The sequence below is a fragment of the Eretmochelys imbricata genome, chromosome 25 (genome assembly GCF_965152235.1).
Source record: "Eretmochelys imbricata isolate rEreImb1 chromosome 25, rEreImb1.hap1, whole genome shotgun sequence".
NCBI classification, from domain to species: Eukaryota; Metazoa; Chordata; order Testudines; family Cheloniidae; genus Eretmochelys; species Eretmochelys imbricata.
Window position 1 is genome coordinate 69,778 of NC_135596.1, and position 25,954 is coordinate 95,731.

At 50.2% G+C, this 25,954-nt stretch overlaps 2 pseudogenes; both read left to right on the forward strand.

The window, feature by feature from the left end:
• The first annotated feature begins 2,797 nt into the window (after positions 1-2,797).
• Positions 2,798-11,081, forward strand: LOC144257469 (zinc-binding protein A33-like; annotated as a pseudogene).
• Positions 11,082-18,540: 7,459 nt separating this feature from the next.
• Positions 18,541-20,939, forward strand: LOC144257470 (uncharacterized; annotated as a pseudogene).
• The last annotated feature ends 5,015 nt before the right edge of the window (positions 20,940-25,954 follow it).

Sequence of the window (25,954 nt, forward strand, 5' to 3'; positions counted from 1 at the left end):
TAGTTAATCCACCTCTGAGAGGCGGTAGCTATGTCCAGGGGAGAAGCTCTCCCATCAACGTACCGCTGTCTACCCCAGGAGTTCAGTCGGTATGACTGCGTTCACTGAGGGGTGTGGATTTTTCACAGCCCTGAACGATATGGTTCTACCAATGGACGTTTATAGTGTAGACCTGGCCTAAGTTCTGACTCATTTCAGGTCATCCATCAAAGTCCTCTGCTCTTTACTTCTGAATATAAAATCCATAGTGGTGTTTCCCTCTCCCTCCAATTCCCCAGCTCAATGCTCCTATTTTGCTCTGTTTAGTTATTTGGATGCTGTAGATTCAGATGAGTAAATTCACAGAATAAAGTTTATTTCAATCTTCTGGTCTTGGACTTTGTCACAAGGGTACTAGATCTGCACGGCTCTGCCCTGAAAGGCTAGACAGACCCACCAGCAAATGCCTTGAAGGGGCTTGAAGAAAAGCAGCTGGGTAACTTTAAGCGAAAACTCGAAAAGCAAAGCTTGAGGAAAGAGTAAATAAAATCAAAGCATCAAGCGATGCTTTCCTCGGGCAAGAAAAGAAGCAACAACATCCTCACTGTGAAAGAAATCTGTTGGCAACTTCCAGCTGCCGAGGAACAGAAGGAAACTGGCAATAAAGTAGCCAGCTCATATGATCAACTGCAGTAATATTATGGGCTGGAACCTGGCCGCACCATGGTGCTGCAGCAGCGTTTCTTTCCCAAACCAAATTATCCCTTTTTCTTTAAGTTCACATTCGCAATCTGAGGGGCTAGAAACCTGATCCACCACCTGAGGACAGTGGGAAGGGTCAGGGGTACAAATCTGGAGTCATTTGGTCAAGGGGTGCGTGAGATGCAGCCCTTCCCAACACGAGCTGTTTCCAAAACTGAGCTAGGCTGGAATACCAGCAGAATCCTGGCCAGGGCTGGGTGAGGGAGACTCCCAGCACACCCTGGAGCCAGCCCGGGGCTGGAAGGCAGAAGAACTCAATCTCTTCTGCAGCTGTTTCTCAGCAGTTTGTCTTGGCTGAGGCCTCGCACCCTGGGGGAGGTACCTGTGCTTTGCAGATGTGGTAAGAGGCTGCAGAAGGTGAACTCAGACAAAGCTGGGACGATGTTTCATGGATTCCAAGGCCCGAAGGGGCCTCTGTGATCTTCTAGACTGATTTTCTCGTCTCCTGTGTCACACAGGCCACGGAACTTACCCCAAATAATTCCTAGAGCATCATTTTGATTTTTTTTTTCTGAATTTGATTTAAAACTTGTTAGTGACAGAGACTCTGCCTCGCCCCTTGTCAAATTGCTCCAGTGCTTAATTACTCTCACCATTAGAAACGTACACCTTCGTGCCAGGTCTCCGTCAAATACAGCAGACCCACACCTCAATCACTGAACCCCGCGGCCTTTGGAAATGAACATACCAGCTCAAGTAGCCCCACAGGCCAGTGGTGCATGGCCCAGCTGCACAACACTGAAACAAGGGTGCAGTTGATTCAGGCTTGGAGCATGGCCTAGACACCCAGCCTGGGACTGGGGGCAGGGGAGGTAGAGGAGAATAGGTCGGCTCTGTGCATGTCCCAGGCACACAGCAGTGCGAACAGGCTGGGAGAGCCGACAGCCGGCCAACTTGGGGCATGGCAGACACACAGCGCTGAGAACGTGCAGAGTTGGGGCATGACACGGACATAGCACGGACTGGGGAGGGGGGAGCTGCAAACAGTCATGCCTAGTGCTTGGCAGAGACACGTGGTGCTGGAAGTGGGGTGGGAGCAGCCACGCTCTGTGCATGGTGCAGACATGCAGCGCTGATAACACAGAATCAGCTGAGACTGGGGTGGCTGATGAGAATGGGCAGGCTCGGTGAATGACACAGACTCTGTACCTCAGTTTCCCCATCTGTAAGCTAGCTGGGCTCTTCCAGGGCAGGGCAAGGCAACCTCCTTTGGCTTGCTTGGAGGACAAGAAATAAGTTTGTGTCATACAGGGCTCTGGTGGGGTTCCACGTTCACAATCGCCCCCTGTTGGGAAGTGAGGGGAGGGCGCGGTGGGGTGCATCAGAAAGGAGGACACTGCAGGGTTGTGCTTGGCGAGACGAATTTTGGATGATCTTCATGTGGCCTTCACTCAGAGTAGCGAGGAAGGGAAATTGCATCTTGTTGCAACATTGTATCCCTCTGCAGAGCCATCCTTGTAACCAGACGGGTCCCCTGCAGTGCTCCAGTCACTGCCCTTTTCCCACCATGGTTACATTACATGTTCTGGGCCCAGGTGGCTGCTTCTCCGAGGCCCCCTCAATCTGTCCCAGGATGCCCCCTCCTGCAGCTGGAATAGACAAGGGAGCTGGGAGACTCTGTGTAACCCCTTACCTGTACAAGGCAGGGGTCCCAGTACCAGTTCCCTTCACATACACTTTCCTGGGCCATTGGTCTTGTGCCCTGACCTGGGCTGAATCTCTTTCTAAAGGGGAAAAAGGAGCTCTGTCTGCACGGTCCATTGAGTCCCTGACCTCTCCGCTGAGCCTCGCACAGAGGGGCACGATCAGTGGAGAGTTTGCTGGTTACCTCGGCGTGTGATGGAGATGTCTACACCCCGAGAACCAGGCTGAGATCCCAGCGCATTTCATGCAGCCCCCTGAGCAGCTCCCCAATGGACTTTCAGCCACTGGCCACATGGGCAGGATTTGGGTTATTAAACTGAAACAGACCAGCCAGAAAGAAGCATCTTTACTTGGTCCCAACCCCAAGGCTTTGACACTCACTTTGTTTCTCCCCAGAACAAGGGGTTGGGGGATGGCTGAATCTTTCTCAGGTGCCTCTCTGAAGGGAATCCAGAGAGAACTAGGTCAGATGTAAGTCGAGCAGGGGAAAAGAGGGGAGGTGGGCAGTGGGGCCAGGAAGATGAGCCCAGGAAACTCCTGTTTACAGATTGGCCTTAAGATGTTTGTTTGGGCCTGCGGAGCTATGTCTTGCTGCCCCATGGCTGTTCACTATTGCCTAGTCTTTCTAAGGCTGCTCTGCAGAGGGATGGACTAATGATTTTGCATCTGCCCACACAGTGCTCACTAGGGCCTCACTGGTGTAACTGTTCTCTCTTTTCCCCTGGCTTTCTAATGAGTTTGTCTTTTAAAAATGCTAGCATCCTAATGGGGATTTTCTGAGCTGTAGCTGACACTAGAGATTGACAACATTAGCTCCAGCATTTAGTCAAGCTTGTCCCTGTGAATTTCACACCACTCCTAGGGCATGCTGGGTTACAATTCTTACCATAGCCTGCAGGGGCTGTAACTTTAACTATGGCCTGATTCCAGCTCAGCAAATGTGAGTCTCTTCCAGGGTGTAGGGAAAGCCCAGTGTTTACTGCATACGGAGTTTGCGTCCCCAGCAGAGGTTGCATGGGATCCAGGAACAGCTCACCCTCACCTTAACCTGTCTACGGATCAGAAAAGTGTCAGACATGAACACACACGACAGGGCCTGCCCAACAATTCTGAGAGATTTAATTCTGCTGTGTGCACTGGGCTCTGAAGGATTCCTGGCAGGGAAACATCACTGGGAGATGGAGGTGGGGAATAGGGAAAGCTGGACCATTGGTGTGGCCAGAACATCAGTGAAGAGAAAGAGATGGTTCTGTGTAAAACCTGAAGAGGGCATCTGGCCTCTGAGATTCTGCTGGAACCAATTCCAGGCTCTCACCTACCCACGGACCTCTGTGACTCTGAGCATAAGACTCACAAAGATCAGGGTTTATCAGGGCAAGTGGCACTTTACGATGCTGATAACAAGACCCCAATCTTCATGTTCAATTATTCTTTCACTGAGAAAATCTTCCCTTTCTTTTCTCTTCAGCCTCCGAGATCATATCTTAAAACTGTGCCCCTGAAAGCCAATAAATGGATTTCATTGGGTGTCATTTTTTCCCTACTGTTTACACAAGTCTCCAAGTTACTAAACTGGAAAGAGAAAGGATTTGAGCAACGTTAAAAGAAAGACTCAGATTCACAAAGGAACTTAAACAACTAAGGCCTGGTCTACACTACAGAGTTAGGTCGAAGTCTGGCAGCTTAAACGCCGACCTAATAATGTCAGCGTCCAGACTACAGTGTACCTCCCACCGACCTAACTCGCCTGCTGCGTCGACTGAATAACTCCCCCTCCAAGAGAGGTGCGGCGCTTACGTCGACATAGTTAGGTCAACGCAGTGTATACGCTGCATTGCCTACATCAGCTTAAGTGGCCTCCAGGAGGTGTCCAACAATGCCCCATTGTGACCCACTCTGGTCACTGTTTTGAACTCCGCTGCCCATCAGCCAGGGTCACAGGAACAAGCCCCTCCTGTTTAAGGACTGGGAGTTTTTGAAATTCCATTTCCTCTTTGCTCTGCATGGAGAGCTCACCTAGCAACTGCCCAGCTGAGCAGGCTCCAGGCTCCCAATGCTCTGCTGCCGGCACCACTCAGGGGGTGGTAGATCTCCTGGGTCTGTGGGGAGAAGAGGCTGTGCAGGCCGGGCTCCGATCCAGCCTAGAAATGTGGACGTCTATGAGCAGATTGCTCGGAGCGTGGGGGAGAAGGGCTAGAAGAGGGTCCCACAGCACTGCCATATGACAGCCACGGGCTGCGCCAGGCGTACCAGGAGGCGAGGGAGGGAAGCAGTCGATCTGATGCGGCTCCACAGACATGCTGCTTTGACAAGGAGCTGCGCGCTGTCCTCTGCGGTGATGCCGTGCCACCCCCGAGCCCCATGGGTACCGGAGGAGTTGGAGTCATGGGCCACCGCAGCCAACCCTGAGGATGAGAATGGGAGACAGGCGAACAGGGGGTTGATTTTCAGATTCAGGGCTTAAATTCAGCTGGAGCTGTCCGGAGTGGAGCTCTAGTAAATATTTTCAACCCCGATGGAGTTTTTATCGCATATTGGAGGAGGGCATGGGGGGCTCCGCGAAATACACTACAAGAATGTAAACCCTGATCAGATTAAACTCTGTGTTCTAATCTGTAATGGACCGAGACTAATAAGAAATAACACCGCCTTCATTCTGGGGTTTACAAACACTTGCCCTGAGGTTTAATGCTGTAGAACATGTTTCCCAATCACAGAGGTACTTTATTTGTGTCCAGATTTAAAATAGAAATGTCACACTCCTAGCAAATGGTGACAGGAATGCCCCCGTCTGTCATAACGCGCTGCCCCTGGACCAGAGCATGAGGAAAGGGAGAGGTAGCACTACTGTGATAGGGGAACCCCCATCATCGCGCTCTGTTACCCCTGGGCCAGGAGATGGGGAAAGGTGACAGGTAGCAAATTGCGATGGGAATGCTCCCTCTGGACGGCAGGATGGGGAAAGGCAAAGGCAGCAAATTGTTTCATGGCAGTAAAAGGGAGAATAGAGATGTCAGTAGCAACTACAGGTTGCAAATTGTGCAGGCAGCAGTTCGTAGTGTTGAACTAACAACTTAAAATGCCTTGTTCAAAAATTTTAAGTAACACTTAACTTTCAAATGCCTGAACAGCAAATGTAACTTTTCTTGTCTGCAGAGTGAACATTGGCATTTTTATCTGTTTGAATAATCAAAGTGGTGCTTTCCGTGCCTTCTGGGCTGCAAAGATTTGAACTGCTTCCTGCTGAAGGTCCACCGTCTGGGCCAGCTCATGCTCTATTGAGATGGTTGCAAGGCCGACCAGCCTCTCCTGTGTCATTGTGGAGCACAGATGTGTTTTTATTAACTGCAGCTTGGAGAAGCTGCGTTCTCCACTGGCAACTGCTACAGGAAGTGTTAGAAGTATGCGCAGAGCAACAAAAGCATTTGGAAAGAGGTGGGTCATCTTCTTTGTGCACATATATTCCAGGACAGCCTTTGGAGTTGATCCTGCTGAAATGTATCTTGAAAGGGCTTTCAGTTCATCACCTAAATCACTCGCATCAATATCGCGCATGTCATCATGTGTCAACACTGTCTTTAGTGCCCTGCATTGCTGGTGTAGGTCTTCTTCAGGTACAGTGAGGAGTTTTGGAATATCATACAACATCCCAAACTTACTGCTGTGTTCCTTGAGCTGCATGAAATGTTCTTCAACTGACTGTATTGCACAATCTAGCACCTGGTTAAAGAATTCAACTTTGAATTGTTGTTTGGGGTCTCTGATGGGATTATCCCGTGCCTCGTCATCAAAATGTCTTCTTCTGCAGTGACTCTTGTATCCTTGAATGGGTGGGAAAAAAGCTTCAGTGTCAAGTTCCTCTAACAACTTCTCTGCACTTTTCAAACATTTTGAAATCCCTCATCTGAGCGGTAAAACTGTAGGTATGACTTTGCTTTGTCCAGTTGTTCCATTGCTCCAGATATGTCAAGGTCAACACCTTGGAGTTGAAGGGTTCATGTAGCGTTCATGCACCTGGAAACAGTCATGGCACACCCTGACTGTTGTGTAGGAGCAATGCACACATTGCTCTGTTCTGTCCAAGGACATGGACCATGAAAACATGGACCATCTGGGAAGTCAAAATAAGGACATCAGCCGTGGGAAGCTTCCTCGGCCGAAGCTCAAGGCCTGAGAATAAAGATTGTAGTAGATAGAGGCTAGTAAATAGGAATATTAATCAAAGTCATATTATTTCCTTTGTTGATGCCTTTTGCGGTCAGTTGGGGTATGTGATGCGCGGGGGGGGAGAGAAATAAAAGAGGTGGGAAAGCTGACAGGGGTGATCCCATCAGCAGACCAGCCTGCTTGCTTGCCTAAAGCCGTGTCCTGTCTTATATTGAACCGCCACAGGAGTCTCTTGCTTACAACATTTATTTCAAACATTATGTCATGCCACAACACTAAGCTACACAGAAATTTGAAGTTATGTATGTTTCTGGTGATTCCATTTCCCTCTGCCACTGTTCTCCCACAAACAGTTCCTGTCATAGCATTATCCTCCAGAATAGCAACTATGGCATCATCTATCTTCCCAATTTGGTGTTTGATAGGCTTTATCGCCTCCACTCGACTTTCCTATTGTGTGGCTGTCACGGAGTCCCTGGGTGATGCTCTGGAACTGCTCCCTACGAAGCCAGTCAGGACTCTGGGGAAGTCTCCTTTCTGGGAGCAGACTGTCTGCAGGACACACAGCTCACACAGCTTCCACCTTCCTGCATCTGACCTCAGAGCATTCAGCATCCTCTGCCACTCCGTGTGCTTCCCACAGCGAGTCCGCCCAGGCAGGCTCCTGGGGAAGCCAGAGGGTCCTGCACTCCAACTCCGCAGTCAGATGTGACTCTCAGCCAGCCAGTAAAACAGAGGTTTATTAGACGACAGGAACATGGTCTAACACAGAGCTTGTAGGTGCAGAGAACAGGACCCCTCAGCTGGGTCCATTTTGGGGGGCAGTGAGCCAGACAACCACGTCTGTACTTCACTCCATGTCCCCAGCCAGCCTCAAAACTGAAACTCTCTCCAGCCCCTCCTCTTCTGGGCTTTGTCCATTTCCCGGGCCAGGAGGTCACCTGATTCCTTTGTTCTCCAACCCTTTAGTTCTCACCTTGCAGGGGGGAAGGGCCCAGGCCATCAGTTGCCAGGAAACAGGGTGTTGGCCATTCTCTGTGTCCAGACCCCTGCACATACCTGCCCTCTAGGGCTCTGCAATGATCATATGCCCTTATCCCACCACCTAGATACTTAAGAACTGCCTAGGGGAAACTGAGGCTCCCCCACAATATTCAGAGGAAACACTACAAATAGTCCTGCTTCGTCACAGTGGCACACTGTGGTTTCAGTATCAGAGAGGATGTTCCCAGATGTTGCTTCAAAATTTGCCATCGATGAGTTGATGCCGAGAAAAATACATAGACGCTTTGAATTACATTAAAAAATTCAGCAGCCTCACTAGAAGCTGATGCTGCATCACTGACCACCAAGTTCAATGAATAAGAACTGCATGGGACAAAAAAAGCTTGAGGGTTTTACTCTCGGATCCGTGTCTGTACTCCTCTGTTCTTTCCTCTCATGTTGGCACCATTATCGTAGCCCTGACCTCTCATGTCAGCTATCGCAATTCCCGTATCTTCCAGCTTTTTAAGAAGCACATCTGTCATACCAGCTCCTGTGGTATCATCAATGTCAATAAATTCTAGAAAATGCTCTCTGACAGTCACCATTGCAGGGACATTTTCACTAGGTTCTGTTGTTGTTACAAAACGCACCATTAAAGTCATTTGTTCTGTATGGCTGATGTCAGGTGTGCAGTCCAGAATAACAGAGTAATATCTTGCTGACTTCAGATCTGCCACCATCTTCTGTTTGACTTTTGTTGCCAGTAACTGTATGATCTCATGTTGAATTGTTTTTCCAAGGTAGTGGTGTGTACACGTTTCTTGGGTGGTGACTCTTTTTAGCTGCTCCTGGAATACAGCATCAAACTCAGCCATCAGCTCCACAATTTTAAGATCAGTTAAGGTTAATTTCCATTGTTTGGCACATACAGCTGATCTGAAGTGCCACGCAGTGCTAGGTTTTGGGTAGCAAGCATTCTCACAATGGCAATGAGCCTTTTCACAACATTTTGCCAGTAAAGAGACTCTGATGCAATCTTCTCTTGATGCTGATCATCTATGGTGGCCTTTAACCTTAGTCTCATCTCATGCTCTTTCCACCTATGGAATGCTCTCTGGTGATTTGCTGCCTTCTCATGGCATGCCAGATTTCTAGCCAGATTTTTCCAGTCCTTTGTTTCTGCAGAACCCAATGTGGCTGGAACATTAGACGGGAAGAGTTTGCAACAAAACCAGTATGCAGCATTCTGGGTTTTTGAGTACATAAGCCATGGCCTCTCCACTTTGTCACCATTGGGGATTTCACACCAGTAAAGTGTTGGATGGCAACTTCTCTTTTCATTGTCTTTGGGGAACATGAAGTTTTTCACTTGTTGAGGCCAATGCAGTACAAGGAAGTCCCTCGGGTTACTGCTCAAGTGGGTCCACAGTCCTGGATCATCTAGACTTAAGGAACTTAAGCAGGAGCTGTTTCTTGTGCCTCCACCACACTCTTCTCTGATCTACACTTTTCTTCAGGAATGTGCATGGTTACATCCATTTGAGATGGAGATATGGATGCTGCAGTAGCTGCCAGGTCACCTGCACTCTGACTAACTGGAAGATCAGGCATCTCCTCACCACTCACATCCTCACTGGGGCCGGAAGGCTCACCGTGAACATTTGTGTCTGTGTATCTCAGGAGAGCTCCTTCCTGCTTAGATAGGAAAGCTTCCTTCACTTTCTTTCTTTTTCTGAGTGCTGCCCCAGAGGGGGCGTTTTCTTCTTTCACTCATGACTGCTGTTCTGTGCCAGCTATAGTGGCTCTCAACACTCAGTTGAAGGGGAGAAATAAGCAGGCTGGTAACAGGCCTGAGTGAGGGAAGATATCAGCATCTTAAGGGCCTAACTGGCTCCTACTGCTTCAGTTGACTGCTTGTTCTCCCCAGGTGGGTTCAGAGAAGCAGCAGGAAACAGAAAGCTGCCTGAGAAGCTGGGGTTAATCAGTCCAGGCTCCTGGGGGTGCTAGAGAGGTACATAAGAGGCTCCTTCTCCTCTTTCTCCCTGCAGCTCCTGCTGCTTTCTGCTATTCCCTCTCACCTTTTCTCCTGCCTGCCTGTTAGGTCTCTTGTGCCCTCCTTCCTCCAGCACAGCACTCCCCCATCTCTGGGCATCTCGAGCAGAGAATACAGATGCACCAGCAGCAGACACAGTTTTCTACGCTCTGGGTCCTAGTGGTGCCTCCCCACAGCCTGGCACCTGAGGCGGCCGCCTCAGTTCCCCTCATGGTCAGGCCAGCCCTGCACCCTGCCCACCTCCCATCCAGGGCTTAATTTGTCCCCCAGCTTGCGGGGTCTGAGGAAGGCTGCTGTGCAAAGTGATATTTGGATGTTTGTTAATCACTTTTCGCTGCCTCCCAGCTCGCTAGCAAGTCTCCTGCTGTGAGACGTGTTATTAACAAACGTACAAACATCACTTTTCACAGCAGCAGACTTACTCGCTAGCAAGTCTTTAAAAAAGCAACCAAAAAAGCAAAAGAAACAACAATTAAACAGAGACAAGAACATGCAAAGCACCTTACTTGTGTTTCTATTTGGTGTAGGTCCAGTAAAGAATAGAGGCAACTGTACATTATTTTTATTATTGAGTATGAAAACAACCCTACATCAATAAATTGCAATGATTTGGGCATGGATAAGGGCAGATTTATTTATTCCTAAAGTTAATTAAGTATTTTAGACCAAATTGTCAGAGTGGCCACCAGTGGTAGTTGGTGGCCATGCTGTGAGGCCACCAAAACATTTGTTGTGAGAACCCCTGCACCAGAGAGCTAACTGGGGCACGGCTGCATCAGTGGCCATGACCTAAGAGTGCTATTGAATATCTTGATTTATTTTTGGCCTAGCACTTAACTCAGTGGCACTGGTCTGTTTCCATGGCTGCAGCAGATCAATTCCAACATTTCAGGGGATTTTCTAGGTGGCCATCAGGAGAAGGCGGATGATTTTGGTGACAATTGGAAAATGATGAGGGGGAAACAGGTGACAAACCTGAGTGGGCAGAGCACCAGTCCCTGACCCAGAGAAACAGGAGCTTCGCTGCTGACATCCAGGTGCCCGATGGGGAGCTGCAGTCAGTGCCCACAGGGGGGAGCCAGCCAGGACATGGGCAGAGGGGATCCCTGAGAGGGGGCAGACAGGAGGGACGTTTAAATAGAGCCCAGGGGTGGGTTCATCTGGACCTACAGGTAACCAGAGGAACCCAGGGGCAAAGCTCTGACAGCTCCATGACCCGAGTGAGGGGAGCAGAGCTGGGAGCCCAGGGCTGGTCGCCAGTGAGCCTGGTGTGGAGAGAAGAGACCAGCTCTGACCACCTGCTCCCTGTGCCAGTCTGTTACCAGAGCGGATCACACACAGAGTGTCCCCGGCTCCCGTCACCCCTGGATCCTCTGGAACTACCTGGAGTCTCCTTAGAAACCCCCCTTCTCCCCCCGCCCCGGGATCTGCACGTCTCCTTTCTGTCCCCCCAGTGATCCTGTGGCTTCTAGGCAGGACGCCTACATAGGGCTGGGAGAAGCTGCCCCTCCCCAGGGGAGGTGGGGCCCCAGGGGGCAGGGTCTGGGGCAGGGGGCTGCGTTGATCGCTAGGACCCAGGAGCGGCTGGGGGGCGGCTCTGGGGGGAGGATTGTGGGGCTCAGGCCCGGCCGCAGGAAGTGAGTCTCAGCCGCTGCGGGGACTCTGGCTCCCAGGCTCCCGGCGAGATCCCCGAGCCCCGGCGGCTGGTGCTGGGAGCCTGGAGCCCGGGCTGTAGCCGGGAGAGGGGAACCTCCAGCCGGGCCCTGCCCGCTGCTCCCCGGGAGCCTCCCCCAGGGCAGAGCCCCCAGCCCGGCCAGGGCCCCTTCCCGGCCGGGCCCCTGCCCTGGGGGGCCCCGCTCGGAGGGAAGGTAAGAGAGACCCGCCCCCCGTCCCGGGGTGCAGGGGGCAGGTTTGGCCCCAGGCTGCTCCCCACGGAGCTGGCTGCAATTCCCTGCCCCGGGCCCAGGAAAGCTGCCGGAGCTCCCGGTGTGTGGGGCGGGGGGAGCCCGGCCGGGCCGCGCTGGGGCAACACGTGGGGGCAGCCGGGAGGGGTCTGGAGAATCCTAGACTCTCAGGGTTGTCGGGAGCTCCGGAGGGCATCTAGTCCAGCCCCCTGCTCAAAGCAGGCCCGATCCCCAACTAAACCATCCCAGCCAGGGCTTTGTGGGGTGTAGATAAGGGGAATTGAAGGGGGGGGGGCAGGGATGTGTGAGGGGGCAGGAGGCGGGTTGGGGCCGCACTTCTCAAGGGGCCACGCTCAGGGCGGCACTTCTGAAGGGAGGGCACTCCCCCCCCTCCCCCTTGGGGCGGCAAAAAAACTAGAGCCGGCCCTGGTGCAGGGCGAGTCCAGGGCAACTCATTCATCAGGTGTTGCCACCAGAAGACTCCAGCTCTTGCTAAGCGGGAGGAGGAGGCTGCTGGTGTGTGTCTCTCTGCTCAGGATACAGCTCTGGAGTTGAGCTGCCTGGATCAGAAGCTGCCTCCTGCATTTTGACCTGGGAACCCAAACTGAGAAGCTGCTGCTTATCCAGCAGAGGAGCGACCTTTGTTAAACCCCCTCAGTGCCCCGCTCGGGTGGGGACTTTCTCCGGTGCCTGGAACCAGCCCTGGGGCAGCCCCAGGCTCTGCTGACACCAGCCCCTGAGCCGGAGCCTGCAGGTGAGGGGAGAGACCTGGGGCAAAGTGCTGGGGTGGGTGTAGTATGAGAAACTGCTCCCAGTAGGAATTTGCTACATGTAGCAGACAAGTCCTACTTTGCTAAAAACTGTAGCAAATTTCTACAGATAGATAGCAGTTCCTCACACCCTATAGTGTGAGAAACTGCTATCTGTAGAAATTAGCTAAGTCAGCTAGCTACTCACCTTTCCTGTCTTCTGGGACAGAGGTAGCAAATTGTTAACAGTAGCAGTTACTCATACCTAAGAACATTGTTCTTATGGGCTGACTTGTCGTAATTTGCTGAAACTTGACAGTGGCAAGGGATGGAAGCATAAAGTCGTCGGCTTCCAAACGATCCTGCCTGGTGTACAGATGTATCAATTACCTCTTAATAGAGGATTGTAAAAAATAGGGAGGTCATTGAAACACCACTCATTTTGCAGCGTCACTTGCTGTGCTAACAATGTAGCATCCTGATATTGATATTTCCGTGCAACTGTGGGTTGGATTCATTGTAGTGGGACGCGGGACACATGGAGGATAATTTAAACTCTGGGCTGGTGCGATCTCTGACCGTGACCGTTCATCAGCTGAGCGGGCAGGCCCAGGCAGCAATGCCCTTGTCCTGGTGCCTTGACTGAGAAAGGTTCTGATCCAAGGGAGGGTAGATTCCCGCCAGCTCCTGGGGTAATGTCTCACTGGCGATGAAAGGGCTTGTTCAGACAGAGATTTTGAAATCTGTAGGGTAAAGATGAGCCAGATGGGTTTGTCTTCATGCAGGTGTATTTTAGTCTCTGGGGGCTGGGTAGAAAGGAGAGAGAAATATGTTGGATTTCCTGTTTCCCTTACTGAGGACAATCTATGCTCCCCTGACATTTTTCCTGGCAGAAACAATTCCTATCTATTTGTTACAGGGTCAAAATATGGCTGCCATCACACAGAGCCATTAGTGGTCGTGGAGGTGAGAAGAGGGCCAAGAAGTCCTTTCCCTCCCCAAACACTCCCATGCATGTGGAAGCCGCAATGTTGCTGCTGCCGAAATACCCTGATGGCAAACGGGTGGGGGCAGAAGGCACTGCCAGCTGTCCTGAGCAGCCCAGAGGAGCCATGCACTGTGTGGGGTGTATGCTGCTACACCTATTCTGTACTGGTGAGGGCAACCCTCACTCCCCAGTGCTCCTGGTGGCCCCAGGGCTTCCCCTGGCTTCCACCAGCACAAACACCGCACCTACCACCATTGCTCGAAGATGTATCACCTTCTGCCCCTCTGGAGGGAGGGGGGACGACCGATGACCGGTGAGATTGTTAGGGTGAAGGTGGGCTGTATGGCACCCTAGTAAAAACTGAAAAATATTTCACAACCATTTTATTAGATTTAGCTCATTTTTAAATCCTCACACAAATTAAAGTTTGCTATACAAGCCTACTGTGCAAACTCTGTTAATGAACTTCTCAAATGCAGGGCATTCATTTTTGGAGGCTTCTCATGTGTCAGATACTTCCTTCCTTCAAGGTATGCTCATGATCAGATAGAAGACAACTTCTTTCAGAACACACAATTCTATTCAATGAGGAACAAGAACACTCAGCTGTAGCTCTTGTGACTGAGAGTAGGAAGAGGTGAATTCCTACTTCTTTCATCCCAGGAAACACAGCACAAAAATTGGGTCGAACCATTAGTGATGATGATGATGAAGAAGTTGAAATCAAATCTTCGTTTGTTCATCATGTGATATTCCACTCTGTGTTCATATTCTCTATTCTGTCCTGATCACATGGCAGCCCCGTTGCTGGGAGTGCCTCACTCCACTCAACTGTCGGTGTTTTATAAGACAGGCATCTGTAAAAGCAACGTAGAGGTTGATAGAATCCAAAAGTTGTTGTAGAGATGTAAGAATCAAGTCAATGTACTGTACTTGTCAGCTGGACAGTGCACTTAACATTGGCCCCCAGTTTGTACAATGTGGTAACTCTTGCTTAAAGAGAAAGTGTGATGTGACAGCCATGTTTGTTCGCATAAACTGTGGTGTGTCTCCAGCATTCTTAACACCTCTCTAAATTCTTCTCAAATTAGCTTTGGCAATGACTGGCTTATGAGGCTTTCTGCATGTCGATGCAGTCTGGAGGATTGGTGTTTTGCAGCCTTTTCACATAGTTTGTCAGCATTGGCTTTGCTGGTCAGTCTGGCAAACCAAGCTCCTCCACTTTTACTTTATAAATCCGTGGAACACTCACATCTTGAATACTGTGTGCAAAGGTACAGAGAAGGTAACTAAAATGATGAGGAGTATGGAACAGCTTCCATAGGAGGAGAGATTAAAAAGACTGGACTTTTCAGCCTGAAAAAGAGAGGACTAAGAGGGAATATGATAGAGGTCTATAAAATCTTGACTGGTGTGGAGAAAGTGAATAAGCTCCCTCATGTAACCCAGAACAAGGGGTCACCAGTAACATTAATAGGCAGCAGGTTTAAAACAAACAAAAGGAAGGACTTCTTCACACAACGCACAGTCAACCTCTGGAACTGTTTGCCGGGATGGGGGGGTGGGGGGAGAGGTTGTGAAGGCCAAAACTAGAACAGGATTCAAAAGAGACCAAGATCAGTTCATGGAGGATGTGTCCATCAATGGCTATTAGCCAGGATGGGCAGGGATGCAACCCCATGCTCTGAGAGCCTCTAGTTTTCCAGAAACTGGGAGTGGACAGCAGGGGATGGTCACTCAATAATTGCCTGTTCTGTTCATTCCCTTTGAAGCCTCTGGAGTTGGCCACTGACAGAAGACTGAGTACTGGGCTAGATGGACCCTTGGTCTGACCCAGTCTGGCCGTTCTTACGTTCTTGTGCAAAAATTAATTATAATAAAAATGTTTAGTACAGAAACTCCCAACACCAGCCAAAATTGATCACTTGGGCACCGCAGCTCTGTCTGCTGGATACCTCGGCAGAGTAGGTGAGTTCATGTAAATACAGTCTGGTCCTGAAGCCTTCCCCCTACCCCTGGCTCATCACTTGCTGCCAGGGGAGCTCATTCACACCTTGCTTACAAATCATCATTTTAAATGATAAGGTTGGCCAACATTGCCGAAACCAATGTGCCGACGTTGTCAGAAAAAACAATGGCTGTGTGAGGAAGCCAGTCTTTGTTCAGACTTTTCAAACCTATTATACTTTCAGGTACAAGTATTTGATCATACACTGTATGTGTATTTTAAAGTGTGCATTAATGTTTCAATTTCTATTCCAATTTCCAACCAATGACTAAATTGGCAACACTGCGGGTAACTGGTTGATCACTGCGGGGCGGGGAAAGAATGGGCGGGGGGGAGGGGGGGAAGGGAAGTCCCTGTTTCACTGAATTAAGTCTCCTGCAGCACCTTAGTAGGTTACATCAGACAGAGAGGAGCTCCAGTGGCTAGTCATTGGGATACTTGTGCCCTTAAGAACCCAGCCCTGGGAAACCCATGCTGACAGGAGCTGTCTGTGAGAGGAGAAATAAAAAAGACCCTCTCCCCCCCACACACCCTATTTTTGGAAACACTGGTGTCTCAGTCCACCGGGGTAACTCTTACCCCGTCTGCCCCTGCCTCTGCCAGGGTTTTACCCTCTGTCACCTTCTGGCAGCGCCTTACCCCTGGGCTTAACCCCAGCTCCTTCCCCCCCATCCCTGATTTTGCCCTTCAGCCCCTATCCTAACCCTGCTTCCAGCTGCTTGACCCTCCTGACCAATGAATTTTTGCCCCCTGCTCAGAATCTGGCCAACACCTCCCTCCTCCGATTTGCCCCCTTTCCTCCTTTTTAACCCCTGTAAAAACAGTCTGCAGAATCTTATCTTATGGGTAATAAGGGCAGGGTGAAGGGCAGTGACTTCAGCAGATGTTACTGAGTGTGCTCAGTTCACGTCAGCATGCTCAGTGCACCCTAAGTAGCAAATTCCTACAGGGAGCAGTTTCTGCTCCTCCACATGGCAGGAAAGTGACTCTGCACAAAGGGCCCCTTTCAGGGACCTGCTGGCGAGTTTGAAGTACAGGAGGGAGGGGCTCCCCGTGTGTCTGTGAGTCCCAGAGCTGCTGTCCTCATGGATACTGCTAGGGTTCAAACCCCTGTTAGCAGTGTCAGTGGCTGATCTCCCTAAGGAGAGCAAAGGCCCACGTCAATGGAGCAGTCACCAGTTCTCCAGGGAGAGGGAAGATGATAAAAAGGAAGAGTGGAGAGACTGGAAGGAGCAGCAGGAAGAGAAGTTCCCAGATCTGCCCAGATCCATTCCCTGCATTATCCTGGGCAGACTGACTCTCCTGAGCACAAGGAAAGGAGCTGAGAGAGGAAAAGCCAGTTGCTGACTGCCTGGAATCACTGCGTTGCTTGTAGAGTGGAGGGACAGGCGCTGCCTTTGGGGACAGTGTCAGAGGGAATCCCCAAAAGTGGCTTTTCTGGTTCTGCTCTTTTTCCAGCATTTGGCTCAGAGACACTGTTACAGGGAGAGTTTCAAAGTGTCCCGGTGGGTTCAGTTCTGCTGGGAGGGGGCTGGCCTGGGTGGTAATAACCTAACTGGGTTTCTTCCCAGCATGGCAAAGTCCAGAGCGTCTGACTCAAGGGAAAGAGTCTGGGGGGGGGGGAATCGGGGTGCGAAATGGACTCAAGCCCCTTTTGAAACCCCCCCATCGCCCCTCTCACCCTGACAGGCTGAGGAATCACGTCCAGATTTTGCTCCAGATCAACCCATCTTCCAGGAGAAAGGGAAGGAAAATGGCCATGATGGAGCCAGCTCAGGTAGGGGATTTTAAGGGAGCTGCTGGGGGGAGGAGAGGAAGGGAGAGGCAGGGAGGAAACAGGGTGTGATAAACCTGCTGTTAGGGGGCTTATTCCTTCACCCACTTACTTCCCTGGTCCTTCTCGCATGAACAGAGACCAACAATACCCGAAGTCCAAAGGTGCAAACAATTCAATGTTTATTGGGGTGAACTTCCAGCAAGCATGCTTCCAGTTTCCTTCTTTAGTGTCCCCCTTCCCAGCTCTGACACCACAGAGCCTTGCCTGTGTCCCTGTTCCCATTCCTGCCCTTAGCCAAACATGATTGCAGTTTCCCCACCCCTCCACACTCACTTCCTGATTGACTGCAGACTAGATAGTAAAACTTGAGTTCTGCTTAGCTATACCTTAACCAATCATTTTCCTGAAATTTAACTAACCAATCCTAACATATTGTAACATGAGTATGTAACCAATTATATCGTGCCACCTTAATTAGTTTACACCCAGCAAAATTAATTATACAGCAGACGAAACAATCTCAGAACCAGACAGAGACCATGCAAATAAACAATAGCAAAGTGGGAACTATAATGACAAAACAATAGAGAAGTGAGGATTTCACATCCCAGCTATTGATAAGTGGGTTCTTGCCAGACAGGATGCTATCAGACTAAGTTTCCTTTTACATTTTGTAGGCACTTCCCTTTCTCTGGAGGCGATGGGCACTATCAGGACAGGATTGTATTCCTAACAGCCCAATAGCACCTTATTTCAATGTGACTAGGTTGAAATGTGAGGAGGTGACCGGTTGCTTCCTGGCTTACGGCTGCCTCTGCTGCTTCGCCAAAGGCCTTAGCCTAAGCACAGGGCCTCAGACTGTCACAGTAAGAGAGACTTCCACCCGCAGACAGTGATTTTGATTCTTTCTTTTATACCACTAGAACTAGCCAAGTGATAAGAATACACCTAAATTCTTAGAGTATCGGCCTTTACAGCCAGGCCTGCATATCTGCATCCTCACACCTGCTGCTTTTCTGAATAGGCCCATTGGCAGCAGGGGAACTTTCCTCATTTATGAAACAGGAAACAGGGCTTGGAACATTTTCCAGACTCCCAGTGCTGGAGCCTGACTCCACTGGCCAGAGGCTGCTGTGAAATATGAAGGGAAGCTGTCGGGATTCCTGTCCCCGGCTCAGAGCTCTGCTTCCCGTATCTGCCTGTGGCTGGCAGGCGTGTGGGAAATGAGAAGACCCTGCCCTGCTCTGTGTGCTGAGGGGACAAGGAGCTCTCACCTTCTCCCACCCCCTGAAGCCACATGGCTGCTGCAGGGTGGGAGAGGGATTCTGCTTCTCTGGCCCTCCCAGAGCTTTTTTTTCTTCCTTTCCCGTGACTAGTGGGATTGTGGCTGGAGCAGCAGGTGCTGAGTGGGGGACTTTTGTTGTTCCAGATGCCGGTGACCTTCGAGGAGGTGGCTGTGTATTTCACCCAGGGGCAGGGGGCTCTCCTGGACCCCGGTCAGAGAGCCCTCTACAGGGACGTCATGCAGGATAACTACGAGACGGTGACCTCGCTGAGTAAGCGATTCCCGTTCCCTCGGTTATTAGAAAGTGTAGGGCCTGCATTTCTGACTCTGGTTACGTTCTTCCCTGGTGAGTTAGATTGGAGGAGATTTTGTCCCATAGTCCACAGTTGCGGCGAGAGAGACTTGCATCTCTGTACCCTCTCCAATGGGACCACAGTGTCAAAACCTAATGGACATGTGAAACCATTCCCACCCACCTCCAGCTTTCAGTGGGGCAGAACTCATGAAGTGTCCTGTCTATTATTTCTCATTCACACACAGCATCTCTGTTCATCTCCCTCCTTGGGTCTAGCTCTCGCCATGGGGAGGGCTCTGGGCTCTGCAGCTTTAGAAGGAGGCAGGGGTTTAACTCTAGAGCTGTATGTTTGTCAGCAAGGCCCGCAGAATGCACAGATCCTGCAAACTCCTAGTGAGGGTGTGACAATTCCCCTCACCTCCCCAGATGTCTGCCTCTCCCAAGGGGGCTCAGTGACCATGTTCCCGTCCCCTTGGATTCCACGTTCCCCCAGCACAGCATTGGGACATGGAATGCCCTTTGTGACAGACTCTCTCTCAATCCTCCATGCACCCTGATCTGGTCTGATTTCACCCCCTGTGCAGGGTTTCCCATTCCCAAGCCTGAGCGGATCGCCCAGCTGGAACGAGGGGAAGAGTTGTGGGTCCCGGATCTCCAGGCCTCTGAGGAAAGAGAGATCCCGAGAGGCACCCGCACAGGTGAGGACTGACACAGAAACCATGTGGTGAATGAAGGAAAAAGTTGAGAATCCCAAATGTGTGGTGTGAGTAAGTGCCCTCTGTTCTTCCTCATCTCAGCCAGGGCAGGGCCGTAGTCAGCAGATATCGCTCACGCCATTCCACCCACCCTGTGAGCTGCTGGAGCTTCCTTCCCAACTTTCCTTCCCTGTGAGTGTTTGGGTGGGAAGTGGAGTCAAAATCCAATTGCTGATTCTTCACAACTTTAGTGTGTTGGGTTTTCCCTCTGTGCTATTCCTCTTTCTCCCCAGCATGATGACTCCTGTCTGGATTGTCTCTCTCCCAGCAGGTGCTAAGAGAGTGAGTGAGAGTGAAGATGGGAATCATCATGAGGACGTTCCTGGGGAAGTTGATGAATCTATTACAGGTGGTGGAGGACACAAGGATCCCACAGCCCAGCAGAGAAATCCCAATGAAGAGAAACCCTATCGGTGCCTCGACTATGGGAAAGGATTCATTCTGAGATCACACCTTGTGACACATCAGACAATCCACACAGGAGAGAAACCCCTTCAATGCTTGGACCATGGCGAAAGCTTCATTAATCGCTCAGACCTGAATAACCATGGGAGAAGCCACACAGGCGAGAAACCCTCTCAATGCCTCAAGTGCTGGAAATCTTTCTACTCAAAGTCAGCACTAATTAGACATCAGAGAACCCACACAGGAGAGAGACCCCATAAGTGCTTAGACTGTGGGAAAAGTTTCACAAAGAAATCAGGCCTTGTTACACATGGGAGAATCCACACAGGAGAGAGACCCCATAAGTGCTTAGACTGTGGGAAAAGTTTCACAAAGAAATCAGGTCTTGTTACGCATCAGAGAATCCACACCGGTGAGAGATGTTATAAATGCCTCTGCTGTGGAAATGGTTTCCTTTGGAAGTCAGACCTTATAAGACATTAGAGAATCCACACAGGTGAGAGACCCCATAAGTGCTTGGAGTGTGGGAAAAGTTTCATACAGAGATCTGCCCTTGTTTCACATCAGGCAACCCACACAGGAGAGAGACCCCATAAGTGCTTGGACTGTGGGAAAAGTTTCACAGATAAATCAGGCCTTGTTACACATCAGAGAATCCACACAGGAGGAAGATCCCATAAGTGCTTAGACTGTGGGAAAAGTTTCATATGGAGGTCAGGCCTCATTAATCATTGGAGAATCCACACAGGAGAGAGACCCCATAAGTGCTTGGACTGTGGGAAAAGTTTCATATGGAGGTCAGGCCTTGTTAATCATTGGAGAATCCACACAGGAGAGAGACCCCATAAGTGCTTGGACTGTGGGAAAAGTTTCACATGGAGATCATCCCTTGTTCATCATTGGAAAATCCACCCAGGAGAGAGACCCCATAAGTGCTTGGATTGTGGGAAAAGTTTCACACTGAGATCACACCTCATTAAGCATGGGAGAATCCACACAGCATTTAAACTTCTGTGACCCATGGCCAGAAAGGGTGAAGCAACTTGCAGGCTAATTGATCTAGGTTCAACCTTTAGAAACATGCTTCTAAGTGTGTAAATGGTATTTAGGGCCATTGCATGTTCTATAGGCTTGAGCTTTGAAATGTAAACTTGTATTCCTAGAGAATTGGAAGATGGTAACCGTAGTAGTCTCTGTTTACCTGTGTCTTGTTAGAGGTTAACAATGTAATCAAACAGTTCCTCTCTAGGGCTGTATTCTGTTAACTTGGAGATCAAAAGGAAATATTAACATTTAGATAAAAGTTAGGTGTAATAATGTCCTTGTCTGCATGTCTCTTTAAAGTTTGTGGTAAACAGTCCATGAACTACTTAATGGATAATCACCTTCTGTTAATCCCTGTAGTTAATTGCCGGTGATGTTTAGGAATTACAAGGTTATTTCAAAAGCCTATTTTTCACCCCAGGACTGCGTGCCATCGAGAGGCTGCAAAAATCTGTATAAAAACTCTTGGGACCTGATCCTTTTCTCTCAGATCTTCTCAAGCTTTATTCAGAGGGAGTTTGAGTTGTAAGACTGAGATCTCCAGTCCCATCTGGACTGCCTTGATAGTGAACTGCCCTGATTTTGACATTAGACTAGAATGGGGGTGGGCAAACTTTTTGGTCTGAGGGCCACATTGGGGTGTCAAACTGTATCGAGGGCTGGGTAGGGAAGGCTGTGCCCCCCAAATAGCCTGGCCCCTGCCCCCTATCCGCCCCTTCCCACTTCCTGCCCCCTGACTGCTCAGTTAACTCAGTTAACTCAGAACCCCTGACCCATCCACCTCACCCTGCTCCTTGTCCCCTGACCACCCCGACCCAGGACTCCTGCCCCAAATTGCCCTCCCCCGGACCCCACCCCCTATTCAACCCCCCTTTCCTGACTCCCCCCCAAGCCCTAACCACAACCGCACCCCCTGACAGGCCCCCCAGGACCCCACCCCCATCCAACCCCACCCCGCTTCCTGTCACTGGACTGCCCCAACTCCTATCCACACCCCCACCCCCTGACAGGCCCCCCAGGACCCCACCCCCATCCAACCCCTCTCCTGCTCCCTGTCCCCGGACTGCCCCGACCCCTATCCACACCCCCACCCCCTGACAGGCCCCTCGGGACTCCCATGCGTGTCCAACCCCCCCTGTTCCTCGACCCCTGACCGCCCCACCCCAGAACCTCTGCCCCATCCAACCGTTCCCTGTCCCCTGACCACCCCCCCCGAACGTCTGTTGCCCCCACCATTGCTCCCTTACCATGGCGCTCAAAGCGGGGCCATGCCGGGAGCTTGGGGGCCTGGCAGGATGGTCCCACAGGCCATAGTTTGCTCACATCTGGACAAGAACCTGATGAAATGATTCGAAAAAGGACCCTTCAATTCTAAAGCACCATCCCTGCAGTGAAACTGCCCTAAGGACTCTATTCATGTCTGTGTGTATAATGATCAAGACTCTCTCTTTTCTTCTTTTAATAAGTGTTACTTTAGTTAATAAGAATTGGCTGTAAGCATGTATTTGGGTAAGAACTGAAGTATTCCTTAACTTCTTGGGTAATGTATCCGATCCTTTGGGGTTGGCTGAACTTTTTAGATGATGAACAAGATTTTCAGTAATCTGCATTATATTTAACTGGGCTGTCTGGGCAGGAGCCCAAGGCTGGGTGTCTTTAATGCAGGGGTAGTCAATAGGCAGACATGGGCCAAATCTAGACAACCAGATGCTTTCGAATGGAACCCTGAAATGTTTTTATTTCTCTATTATCATTACTGTTGTGGTTTCTTTATTATTATTTTCTCTGGAGTGTGGACTTTGTCTATAGCTTGACAAGGAAATTTTGACCTTGAAAAAAAGAATTGGCTACCTGTGCTTTCAGGGAACTGTGTTTTGGCTTCTGGGTAACCAGTAAGATAGGCATAGAAGGTGTTTTGTTGCTGGTTTGGTGAATCTAAGTATTGGAATATCCACCAGTTTGGGGGATTGTCTGCCCCATGCTTTGCAGTTTGTCCTAATTGATCAAGTTCAGCGTGCTGCTCCCGGAGCATCAGGCATCTGCAAATCTGCACAGGGAAGTAACCTCTGAGATGTTCTCAGTGTGGAAAATGCTCCAAATGAATGTCCACAGTGGACATCAGAGACGCCTCCATTTCCTCATTCCCACACACATCAGGGGCATTTGGCTCCCAAGGACCCAGCTGCCCATCACTCGGGTAAGGATCCAGCAGCAGCCGAGCATCAGCTGGTCAGTGACCCTCTGGCTCTGCCTGGCCTAAGCAAACCACAGACGAAGGAGCAGAAGCCCCGATCAGCCCCTCCTCCCTGCTGCAGCCCTGGCTGCTGAGCTGATGGGCCACAGGTGGGGGAAGGGAGAGAGAGAAACTTGTCCAGCTGCTTCCTCTGCCTGGCTAAAGTTCCCCCCTCTCCCTTCCCCTCCCAGCCGGGATCTCCCTGCCATGGAGATGAGGAGAAGGACTGTCATAACCATACAGCTAAGGGTAGCCTAGAATTCCTCCTTACCTGTAAGGGGTTAAAAAGCTTAAGTAACCTGGCTAGCACCTGACCAAGAAAAAACAATAAGGGGAGAAGATACTTTCAAATCTGAGGGGAGAGAAGGCTTTTTTGTCTGTGTGATGCCTCTGCTGGAGACAGATCAAGGAAGCAAGCAATCCAACTCCTATAGAGTTAGTAAGTAATTTAGCTAGAAGATGCGTTCGATTTTCTTTTCTTTTTGGCTTGTGAAATTCTCTGTGCTGGAGGGAATGTGCATTTCTGTTTTGGGTTTTTTTTTTTGGTAACTTTAAGGTTTTGCCTAGAGGGGGATTCTTTATGTGTTGAAGCTAATTGCCTGTGAGATTATCTTCCATCCTAATCTTACAAGGCTAGTTCTTTGTTTTGTTTTGTTCTTCTAATAAAGTTCTGTTGTTTTTAAAAAAATCTGATTGGGGTTTTTAGGGTCCTAAAAACCCAAGGCTGGTCTGTGCTCATCTTGTTTATTCTCAAGCCTCCCCAGAAAAGGGGGTGTAAGGCTTGGGGGGATATTTTGGGGGAACAGGAACTCCACAGACATGCCGCTTTGACAAGGAGCTGCACGCTATCCTCTGCGGTGATGCCGTGCCACCCCTGAGCCACATGGGTACCGGAGGAGTTGGAGTCATGGGCCACCGCAGCCAACCCTGAGGATGAGAATGGGAGACAGGCGAGCAGGGGGTCGATTTTCAGATTCAGGCTTAAATGCAGCTGGAGCTGTCTGGAGAAGAGCTCTGGTAAATATCTTCAACCCCCCTGGAGTTTTTATAGCATATTGGAGGAGGGCATGGGGGGCTCTGGGAAATACTCTATAAGAATTTAAGCCCTGATCAGATTAAACTCTGAGTTCTAATCTATACTGGAATGAGACTAATAAAGAAATAACACCGCCTTCATTCTGGGGTTTACATACACACTAACTCCTCACTTAAAGTCGTGCCCAGCTGTGGCCTACCTTATGCTCCTGGGCAGCCTCCTCTATAGGGACCACCCTGTGAGCGCGGTGAGCCTGGGACTCCCTGCAGATCACACAGATGAGCATTTGGTCCTGGTTACAGAAGAGTTTGAAAGGCTCCTGGTGCACATTGCACAAATCTCCTCCTCCTGCTGCTGCTGGGACATTCAGCTGCTTGGCTATTTCTACAAAGTTCCCCAGTTGTCTGTCCGGCCTTAGGGTCCTCTAGGGAAAGGTCTCTCTGCACTGAGGGCAGGAGATGTCTGCATTTGGTCCCTCCCAGAACTCGGTGATGCAGGCTTGGCAGAAATTGTGCCCACAATCTAAAGACACTGGATCCTTAACAAAACCTCAAGGTATGTCTACACTACGAAATTAGGTCGAATTTGTAGAAGTCGGTTTTGTAGAAAGCGGTTTTATACGGTTGATTGTGTGTGTCCCCAGGCAAGTGCTCTAAGTGCCTGTAGTCGGCGGAGTGTGTCCACAGCACCGAGGCACCGTCGACTTCCGGAGCGTTGCACCGTGGGGGGCCATCCCACCGTTCCCGCAGTCTCCGCCGCCCATCTCAATTCTGGGTAGAAATCCCAGCACCTGATGGGGCCAAAACATTGTCACAGGTGGTTCTCGGTACATATCATCAGGCCCCCCTTCCCTCCCTCCCTCCGTGACAGCAAGGGCAGACAATCGTTTCGCGCCTTTTTTCCTGAGTTACCTGTGCAGATGCCATACCACGGCAAGCATGGAGCCCGCTCAGCAGACCGTCACTGTATGTCTCCTGGGTGCTGGCAGACGCGGTACGGCATTGCTACACAGCAGCAGATTATTGCCTTTTGGCAGCAGACAGTGCAGTATGACTGGTAGCCGTCGTCGACATAGTCCTGGGTGCTCTTTTAATCAGGAGCCTGGGCAAACATGGGAGTGACTCAGCCAGGTCATTTCCCTTCTAAGTTTCATCTCGTGGCGATTCAGTCCTACAGGCAGTGCACTGTCTTTTAACCTCCAGCCAACAGAAGATGATGGCCAGTAGTCATACTGCAGCATCTTCTGCCGAGCACCCAGGAGATGACGATGGCTAGTGGTCGTACTGCACAGTCTGCTGCCAGCAAGATGTATAAAGATAGATGAAGTGGCTCAAAACAAGAAATAGACCAGATTTGTTTTGTATTCATTTTCTCCTCCCTCCCTCCTTCCCTCCGTGAAATCAATGGCCTGCCAAACCCAGTTTTGAGTTCTATCTTTGAGGTTTTGAGTTCTATCCTTGAGGGGGCCATTCAGTTTCTCGCAAAGCCACCCCCTTTGTTGATTTTAATTCCCTCTGCTGATGAGCTCTGGTCAGCGTGGCAAGCTGCAGGTGACCATGCAAACAGGAAATGAGATTCAAAAGTTCGCAGGCCTTTTCCTGTCTACCTGGCCAGTGCATATGAGTTGAGAGCGCTGTCCAGAGCGGTCACAATAGAGCACTCTGGGATAGCTCCCGGACGCCAATACTGTCTAATTGCGTCCACAGTACCCCAAATTCGACCCGGCAAGGCCGATTTAAGCGCTAATCCCCATGTTGGGGGTGGAGTAAGGAAATCGATTTTAAGAGCCCTTTAAGTCGAAAAAAAGGGCTTCATCGTGTGGACGGGTGCAGGTTTATATCGATATAACGCAGCTAAATTTGACCTAAACTCCTAGTGTAGAC